Below are 11611 nucleotides of genomic sequence, written 5' to 3'. Positions count from 1 at the left end.
TCTTCGTTACGGTACCAAACCACACCAAAAGGGTACAATACGGTACGAGTACTTCGTTACGGTAGCAAACCACACCACAACGGTACAATACCATACGAGTACATCCATACGGTACCAAACCACACCAAAACGGTGCAATACCGTACGAGTACATCCATACGGTACCAAACCACACCAAAACGGTGCAATACCGCACTACATCCATACGATACCAAACCACACCAAAACAGTGCAATACCGTACGAGTACTTCGTTGCGGTACCAAACCACACCTAAACGGTACAATACCGTACGAGTACTTCGTTACGGTACCAAACCACACCAAAACGGTGCAATACCGTACGAGTACATCCATATGGTACCAAACCACACCAAAACGGTGCAATACCGTACGAGTACATCCATACGGTACCAAACCACACCAAAACGGTGCAATACCGTACGAGTATTTCGTTACGGTACCAAACCAAACCAAAACGGTGCAATACCGTACGAGTACTTCGTTACGGTACCAAACCACACCAAAACGGTGCAATACCGTACGAGTACTTCGTTGCGGTACCAAACCACACCAAAACGGTACAATACCGTACGAGTACTTCGTTACGGTACCAAACCACACCAAAACGGTGCAATACCGTACGAGTACATCCATATGGTACCAAACCACACCAAAATGGTGCAATACCGTACGAGTACATCCATACGGTACCAAACCACACCAAAACGGTGCAATACCGTACGAGTACACCCATACGGTACCAAACCACACCAAAACGGTGCAATACCGTACGAGTACATCCATACGGTACCAAACCACACCAAAACGGTGCAATACCGTACGAGTACTTCGTTTTGGTACCAAACCACACAAAAAGGGTACAATACCGTACGAGTACTTCGTTACGGTACCAAACCACACCAAAGCGGTGCAATACCGTACGAGTACATCCATACGGTACCGAACCACACCAAAACGTTGCAATACAGTACGAGTACTTCGTTACGGTACCAAACCACACCAAAACGGTGCAATACCGTACGAGTACTTCGTTACGGTTCCAAGCCACACCACAATGGTACAATACCGTACGAGTACTTCGTTACGGTACCAAACCACACCAAAACGGTGCAATACCGTACGAGTACATTATTACGGTACCAAACCACACCAAAACGGTGCAATACCGTACGAGCACTTCGTTACGGTACCAAACCACACGAAAATGGTACAATACCGTACAAGTACAGCGTTACGGTACCAAACCAAACCAAAACGGTGCAGTACCGTACGAGTATATCCATACGGTACCAAACCACAACAAAACGGTGCAATACCATACGAGTACTTCGTTATGGTACCAAACCACACAAAAAGGGTACAATACCGTACGAGCACTTCGTTACGGTACCAAACCACACTAAAACGGTACAATACTGTTCAAGTACATCCATACGGAACCAAACCACACCAAAACGGTGCAATACCGTATGAGTACATCCATACGGAACCAAACCAAACCCAAACCGTGCAATACCGTACGAGTACATCCATACGGTACCAAACCACACCAAAACGGTGCAATACCGTACGAGTACATCCATACGGTACCAAACCACACCAAAACGGTGCAATACCGTACGAGTACTTCGTTGCGGTAGCAAACCACACCAAAACGGTACAATACCGTACGAGTATTTCGTTACGGTACCAAACCAAACCAAAACGGTGCAATACCGTACGAGTACATCCATACGGTACCAAACCACACCAAAACGGTGCAATACCGTACGAGTACTTCGTTTTGGTACCAAACCAGACAAAAACGGTACAATACCGTACGAGTACTTCGTTACGGTACCAAACCACACCAAAACGGTGCAATACCAAACGAGTACATCCATACGGTACCAAACCACACCAAAACGGTGCAATACCGTACGAGTACTTCGTTTTGGTACCAAACCACACAAAAAGGGTACAATACCGTACGAGTACTTCGTTACGGTACCGAACCAAACCAAAACGGTGCAATACCGTACGAGTACATCCATACGGTACCAAACCACACCAAAACGGTGCAATACTGTACGAGTACTTCGTTACGGTACCAAACCACACCAAAACGGTGCAATACCGTACGAGTACTTCGTTACGGTACCAAACCACACCAAAACGGTGCAATACCGTACGAGTACATCCATACGGTAACAAACCACACCAAAACGGTGCAATACCGTACAAATTCTTCGTTACGGTACCAAACCACACCAAAAGGGTACAATACGGTACGAGTACTTCGTTACGGTACCAAACCACACCACAACGGTACAATACCATACGAGTACATCCATACGGTACCAAACCACACCAAAACGGTGCAATACCGTACGAGTACATCCATACGGTACCAAACCACACCAAAACGGTGTAATACCGAACGAGTACATCCATACGGTACCAAACCACACCAAAACGGTGCAATACCGCACTACATCCATACGATACCAAACCACACCAAAACGGTGTAATACCGTACGAGTACTTGGTTGCGGTACCAAACCACACCAAAACGGTGTAATACCGTACGAGTACATCCATATGGTACCAAACCACACCAAAACGGTGCAATACCGTACGAGTACATCCATACGTTACCAAACCACACCAAAATGGTGCAATACCGTACGAGTACTTCGTTACGGTACCAAACCACACCAAAACGGTGCAATACCGTACGAGTACTTCGTTACGGTACCAAACCACACCAAAACGGTGCAATACCGTACGAGTACATCGTTACGGTACCAAACCACGCCACAACGGTACAATACCGTACGAGTACTACGTTACGGTACCAAACCACACCAAAACGGTGCAATACCGTACGAGTATATCCATACGGTACCAAACAACACCAAAACGGTGCAATACTGTACGAGTACATCCATAGGGTACCAAACCACACCAAAACGGTGCAATACCGTACGAGTACATCCATACGGTACCAAACCACACCAAAACGGTGCAATACCGTACGAGTACATCCATACGGTACCAAACCACACCAAAACGGTGCAATACCGTACAACATCCATACGGTACCAAACCACACCAAAACGGTGCAATACCGTACGAGTACTTCGTTGCGGTACCAAACCACACCAAAACGGTACAATACCGTACGAGTATTTCGTTACAGTACCAAACCAAACCAAAATGGTGCAATACCGTACGAGTACATCCATACGGTACAAAACCACACCAAAACGGTGCAATACCGTACGAGTACTTCGTTACAGTACCAAACCACACAAAAAGAGAACAATACCATACGAGTACTTCGTTACGGTACCAAACCACACCAAAACAGTACAATACCGTACGAGTACATCCGTACGGTACCAAACCACACCAAACGGTGCAATACCGTACGAGTACATCCATATGGTAGCAAACCACACCAAATTGGTGCAATACCGTACGAGTACATCCATACGGTACCAAACAACACCAAAACGGTGCAATACTGTACGAGTACATCCATAGGGTACCAAACCACACCAAAACGGTGCAATACCGTACGAGTACATCCATACGGTACCAAACAACACCAAAATGGTTCAATACCGTACTACATCCATACGGTACCAAACCACACCAAAACGGGGCAATACCGTACGAGTACTTCGTTACGGTAGCAAACCACACCAAAACGGTACAATACCGTACGAGTATTTCGTTACGGTACCAAACCAAACCAAAACGGTGCAATACCGTACGAGTACATCCATACGGTACCAAACCACACCAAAACGGTGCAATACCGTACGAGTACTTCGTTTTGGAACCAAACCACACAAAAAGGGTACAATACCGTACGAGTACTTCGTTACGGTACCAAACCACAGCAAAACGGTGCAATACCGTACGAGTACATCCATACGGTACCAAACCACACCAAAACGGTGCAATACCGTACGAGTACATCCATACGGTACCAAACCACACCAAAACGGTGCAATACCGTACGAGTACATCCATACGGTACCAAACCAAACGAAAACGGTGAAATACCGTACGAGTACATCCATACGGTACCAAACCACACCAAAACGATTGAATACCGTACGAGTACTTCGTTACGGCACCAAACCACACCCAAACGGTGCAATACCGTACGAGTACTTCGTTACGGTACAAAACCACACCACAACGGTACAATACCGTACGAGTACTTCGTTACGGTACCAAACCACACCAAAACGGTGCAATACCGTACGAGTACATTATTACGGTACCAAATCACACCAAAACGGTGCAATACCGTACGAGTAGTTCGTTACGGTACCAAACCACACGAAAATGGTACAATACCGTACAAGTACGTCGTTACGGTACCAAACCAAACCAAAACGGTGCAATACCGTACGAGTATATCCATACGGTACCAAACCGCAACAAAACGGTGCAATACCATACGAGTACTTCGTTACGGTACCAAACCACACAAAAAGGGTACAATACCGTACGAGCACTTCGTTACGGTACCAAACCACACTAAAACGGTACAATACCGTTCAAGTACATCCATACGGAACCAAACCACACCAAAACGGTGCAATACCGTACGAGTACATCCATACGGAACCAAACCACACCAAAACCGTGCAATACCGTACGAGTACATCCATACGGTACCAAACCACACCAAACGGTGCAATACCGTACTAGTACTTCGTTTTGGTACCAAACCACACAAAAAGGGTACAATACCGTACGAGTACTTCGTTACGGTACCGAACCAAACCAAAACGGTGCAATACCGTACGAGTACATCCATACGGTACCAAACCACACCAAAACGGTGCAATACTGTACGAGTACTTCGTTACGGTACCAAACCACACCAAAACGGTGCAATACCGTACGAGTACTTCGTTACGGTACCAAACCACACCAAAACGGTGCAATACCGTTTGAGTACATCCATACGGTACCAAACCACACCAAAACGGTGCAATACCGTTTGAGTACATCCATACGGTACCAAACCACACCAAAACGGTGCAATACCGTACGAGTACACCCATACGATACCAAACCACACCAAAACGGTGCAATACCGTACGAGTACATGCATACGGTACCAAACCACACCAAAACGGTGCAATACCGTACAAATTCTTCGTTACGATACCAACCCACACCAAAAGGGTACAATACGGTACGAGTACTTCGTTACGGTACCAAACCACACCACAACGGTACAATACCATACGATTACATCCATACGGTACCAAACCACACCAAAACGGTGCAATACCGTACGAGTACATCCATACGGTACCAAACCACAACAAAACGGTGTAATACCGTACGAGTACATCCATACGGTACCAAACCCCACCAAAACGGTGCAGTACCGCACTACATCCATACGGTACCGAACCACACCAAAACGGTGCAATACCGTACGAGTACTTCGTTGCGGTGCCAAACCACACCAAAACGGTACAATACCGTACGAGTACTTCGTTGCGGTTCCAAACCACACCAAAACGGTGCAATACCGTACGAGTACATCCATATGGTACCAAACCACACCAAAACGGTGCAATACCGTACGAGTACATCCATACGGTACCAAACCACACCAAAACGGTGCAATACCGTACGAGTACATCCATACGGTACCAAACCAAACTAAAACGGTGCAATACCGTACGAGCACTTCGTTACGGTAGCAAACCACACCAAAACGGTACAATACCGTACGAGTATTTCGTTACGGTACGAAACCAAACCAAAACGGTGCAATACCGTACGAGTACATCCATACGGTACCAAAACACACCAAAACGGTGCAATACCGTACTACATCCATACGGTACCAAACCACACCAAAACGGTGCAATACCGTACGAGTACTTCCATACGGTACTAAACCACACCAAAACGGTGTAATACCGTACGAGTACGTCCATACGGTACCAAACCACACCAAAACGGTGCAATACCGCACTACATCCATACGGTACCAAACCACACTAAAACGGTGCAATACCGTACGAGCACTTCGTTGCGGTACCAAACCACACCAAAACGGTACAATACCGTACGAGTACTTCGTTATGGTACCAAACCACACCAAAACGGTGCAATACCGTACGAGTACATCCATACGGTACCAAACCACACCAAAACGGTGCAATACCGTACGAGTACATCCATACGGTACCAAACCAAACTAAAACGGTGCAATACCGTACGAGTACTTCGTTACGGTAGCAAACCACACAAAAACGGTACAATACCGTACGAGTATTTCGTTACGGTACGAAACCAAACCAAAACGGTGCAATACCGTACGAGTACTTCGTTACGGTACCAAACCACGCCACAACGGTACAATACCGTACGAGTACATCCATACGGTACCAAACCACACCAAAACGATTGAATACCGTACGAGTACTTCGTTACGGCACCAAACCACACCCAAACGGTGCAATACCGTACGAGTACTTCGTTACGGTACCAAACCACACCACAACGGTACAATACCGTACGAGTACTTCGTTACGGTACCAAACCACACCAAAATGGTGCAATACTGTACGAGTACATTATTACGGTACAAAACCACACCAAAACGGTGCAATACCGTACGAGTAGTTCGTTACGGTACCAAACCACACGAAAATGGTACAATACCGTACAAGTACGTCGTTACGGTACCAAACCAAACCAAAACGGTGCAATACCGTACGAGTATATCCATACGGTACCAAACCGCAACAAAACGGTGCAATACCATACGAGTACTTCGTTACGGTACCAAACCACACAAAAAGGGTACAATACCGTACGAGCACTTCGTTACGGTACCAAACCACACTAAAACGGTACAATACCGTTCAAGTACATCCATACGGAACCAAACCACACCAAAACGGTGCAATACCGTACGAGTACATCCATACGGAACCAAACCACACCAAAACCGTGCAATACCGTACGAGTACATCCATACGGTACCAAACCACACCAAAACGATGCAATACCGTACTAGTACTTCGTTTTGGTACCAAACCACACAAAAAGGGTACAATACCGTACGAGTACTTCGTTACGGTACCGAACCAAACCAAAACGGTGCAATACCGTACGAGTACATCCATACGGTACCAAACCACACCAAAACGGTGCAATACTGTACGAGTACTTCGTTACGGTACCAAACCACACCAAAACGGTGCAATACCGTACGAGTACTTCGTTACGGTACCAAACCACACCAAAACGGTGCAATACCGTTTGAGTACATCCATACGGTACCAAACCACACCAAAACGGTGCAATACCGTACGAGTACACCCATACGGTACCAAACCACACCAAAACGGTGCAATACCGTACGAGTATATGCATACGGTACCAAACCACACCAAAACGGTGCAATACCGTACAAATTCTTCGTTACGATACCAACCCACACCAAAAGGGTACAATACGGTACGAGTACTTCGTTACGGTACCACACCACACCACAACGGTACAATACCATACGAGTACATCCATACGGTACCAAACCACACCAAAACGGTGCAATACCGTACGAGTACATCCATACGGTACCAAACCACAACAAAACGGTGTAATACCGTACGAGTACATCCATACGGTACCAAACCCCACCAAAACGGTGCAGTACCGCACTACATCCATACGGTACCGAACCACACCAAAACGGTGCAATACCGTACGAGTACTTCGTTGCGGTGCCAAACCACACCAAAACGGTACAATACCGTACGAGTACTTCGTTGCGGTGCCAAACCACACCAAAACGGTGCAATACCGTACGAGTACATCCATATGGTACCAAACCACACCAAAACAGTGCAATACCGTACGAGTACATCCATACGGTACCAAACCACACCAAAACGGTGCAATACCGTACGAGTACATCCATACGGTACCAAACCAAACTAAAACGGTGCAATACCGTACGAGCACTTCGTTACGGTAGCAAACCACACCAAAACGGTACAATACCGTACGAGTATTTCGTTACGGTACGAAACCAAACCAAAACGGTGCAATACCGTACGAGTACATCCATACGGTACCAAAACACACCAAAACGGTGCAATACCGTACTACATCCATACGGTACCAAACCACACCAAAACGGTGCAATACCGTACGAGTACTTCCATACGGTACTAAACCACACCAAAACGGTGTAATACCGTACGAGTACATCCATACGGTACCAAACCACACCAAAACGGTGCAATACCGCACTACATCCATACGGTACCAAACCACACCAAAACGGTGCAATACCGTACGAGCACTTCGTTGCGGTACCAAACCACACCAAAACAGTACAATACCGTACGAGTACTTCGTTATGGTACCAAACCACACCAAAACGGTGCAATACCGTACGAGTACATCCATACGGTACCAAACCACACCAAAACGGTGCAATACCGTACGAGTACATCCATACGGTACCAAACAAAACTAAAACGGTGCAATACCGTACGAGTACTTCGTTACGGTAGCAAACCACACAAAAACGGTACAATACCGTACGAGTATTTCGTTACGGTACGAAACCAAACCAAAACGGTGCAATACCGTACGAGTACTTCGTTACGGTACCAAACCACGCCACAACGGTACAATACCGTACGAGTACTACGTTACGGTACCAAACCACACCAAAACGGTGCAATACCGTACGAGTATATCCATACGGTACCAAACAACACCAAAACGGTGCAATACTGTACGAGTACATCCATAGGGTACCAAACCACACCAAAACGGTGCAATACCGTACGAGTACATCCATACGGTACCAAACCACACCAAAACGGTGCAATACCGTACGAGTACATCCATACGGTACCAAACCACACCAAAACGGTGCAATACCGTACTACATCCATACGGTACCAAACCACACCAAAACGGTGCAATACCGTACGAGTACTTCGTTGCGGTACCAAACCACACCAAAACGGTACAATACCATACGAGTATTTCGTTACAGTACCAAACCAAACCAAAATGGTGCAATACCGTACGAGTACATCCATACGGTACCAAACCACACCAAAACGGTGCAATACCGTACGAGTACTTCGTTACAGTACCAAACCACACAAAAAGAGAACAATACCATACGAGTACTTCGTTACGGTACCAAACCACACCAAAACAGTACAATACCGTACGAGTACATCCGTACGGTACCAAACCAAACCAAACGGTGCAATACCGTACGAGTACATCCATATGGTAGCAAACCACACCAAATTGGTGCAATACCGTACTACATCCATACGGTACCAAACCACACCAAAACGGTGCAATACCGTACGAGTACTTCGTTGCGGTACCAAACCACACCAAAACGGTACAATACCATACGAGTATTTCGTTACAGTACCAAACCAAACCAAAATGGTGCAATACCGTACGAGTACATCCATACGGTACCAAACCACACCAAAACGGTGCAATACCGTACGAGTACTTCGTTACAGTACCAAACCACACAAAAAGAGAACAATACCATACGAGTACTTCGTTACGGTACCAAACCACACCAAAACAGTACAATACCGTACGAGTACATCCGTACGGTACCAAACCAAACCAAACGGTGCAATACCGTACGAGTACATCCATATGGTAGCAAACCACACCAAAACGGTGCAATACCGTACGAGTACATCCATACGGTACCAAACCACAACAAAACGGTGTAATACCGTACGAGTACATCCATACGGTACCAAACCCCACCAAAACGGTGCAGTACCGCACTACATCCATACGGTACCGAACCACACCAAAACGGTGCAATACCGTACGAGTACTTCGTTGCGGTGCCAAACCACACCAAAACGGTACAATACCGTACGAGTACTTCGTTGCGGTGCCAAACCACACCAAAACGGTGCAATACCGTACGAGTACATCCATATGGTACCAAACCACACCAAAACAGTGCAATACCGTACGAGTACATCCATACGGTACCAAACCACACCAAAACGGTGCAATACCGTACGAGTACATCCATACGGTACCAAACCAAACTAAAACGGTGCAATACCGTACGAGCACTTCGTTACGGTAGCAAACCACACCAAAACGGTACAATACCGTACGAGTATTTCGTTACGGTACGAAACCAAACCAAAACGGTGCAATACCGTACGAGTACATCCATACGGTACCAAAACACACCAAAACGGTGCAATACCGTACTACATCCATACGGTACCAAACCACACCAAAACGGTGCAATACCGTACGAGTACTTCCATACGGTACTAAACCACACCAAAACGGTGTAATACCGTACGAGTACATCCATACGGTACCAAACCACACCAAAACGGTGCAATACCGCACTACATCCATACGGTACCAAACCACACCAAAACGGTGCAATACCGTACGAGCACTTCGTTGCGGTACCAAACCACACCAAAACAGTACAATACCGTACGAGTACTTCGTTATGGTACCAAACCACACCAAAACGGTGCAATACCGTACGAGTACATCCATACGGTACCAAACCACACCAAAACGGTGCAATACCGTACGAGTACATCCATACGGTACCAAACAAAACTAAAACGGTGCAATACCGTACGAGTACTTCGTTACGGTAGCAAACCACACAAAAACGGTACAATACCGTACGAGTATTTCGTTACGGTACGAAACCAAACCAAAACGGTGCAATACCGTACGAGTACTTCGTTACGGTACCAAACCACGCCACAACGGTACAATACCGTACGAGTACTACGTTACGGTACCAAACCACACCAAAACGGTGCAATACCGTACGAGTATATCCATACGGTACCAAACAACACCAAAACGGTGCAATACTGTACGAGTACATCCATAGGGTACCAAACCACACCAAAACGGTGCAATACCGTACGAGTACATCCATACGGTACCAAACCACACCAAAACGGTGCAATACCGTACGAGTACATCCATACGGTACCAAACCACACCAAAACGGTGCAATACCGTACTACATCCATACGGTACCAAACCACACCAAAACGGTGCAATACCGTACGAGTACTTCGTTGCGGTACCAAACCACACCAAAACGGTACAATACCATACGAGTATTTCGTTACAGTACCAAACCAAACCAAAATGGTGCAATACCGTACGAGTACATCCATACGGTACCAAACCACACCAAAACGGTGCAATACCGTACGAGTACTTCGTTACAGTACCAAACCACACAAAAAGAGAACAATACCATACGAGTACTTCGTTACGGTACCAAACCACACCAAAACAGTACAATACCGTACGAGTACATCCGTACGGTACCAAACCAAACCAAACGGTGCAATACCGTACGAGTACATCCATATGGTAGCAAACCACACCAAATTGGTGCAATACCGTACGAGTACATCCATACGGTACCAAACAACACCAAAACGGTGCAATACTGTTCGAGTACATCCATAGGGTACCAAACCACACCAAAACGGTGCAATACCGTACGAGTACATCCATACGGTA

Source organism: Rhododendron vialii, chromosome 4a (genome assembly GCF_030253575.1).
Source record: "Rhododendron vialii isolate Sample 1 chromosome 4a, ASM3025357v1".
Taxonomy (NCBI): domain Eukaryota; kingdom Viridiplantae; phylum Streptophyta; class Magnoliopsida; order Ericales; family Ericaceae; genus Rhododendron; species Rhododendron vialii.
This window is presented reverse-complemented; position numbering follows the sequence as displayed.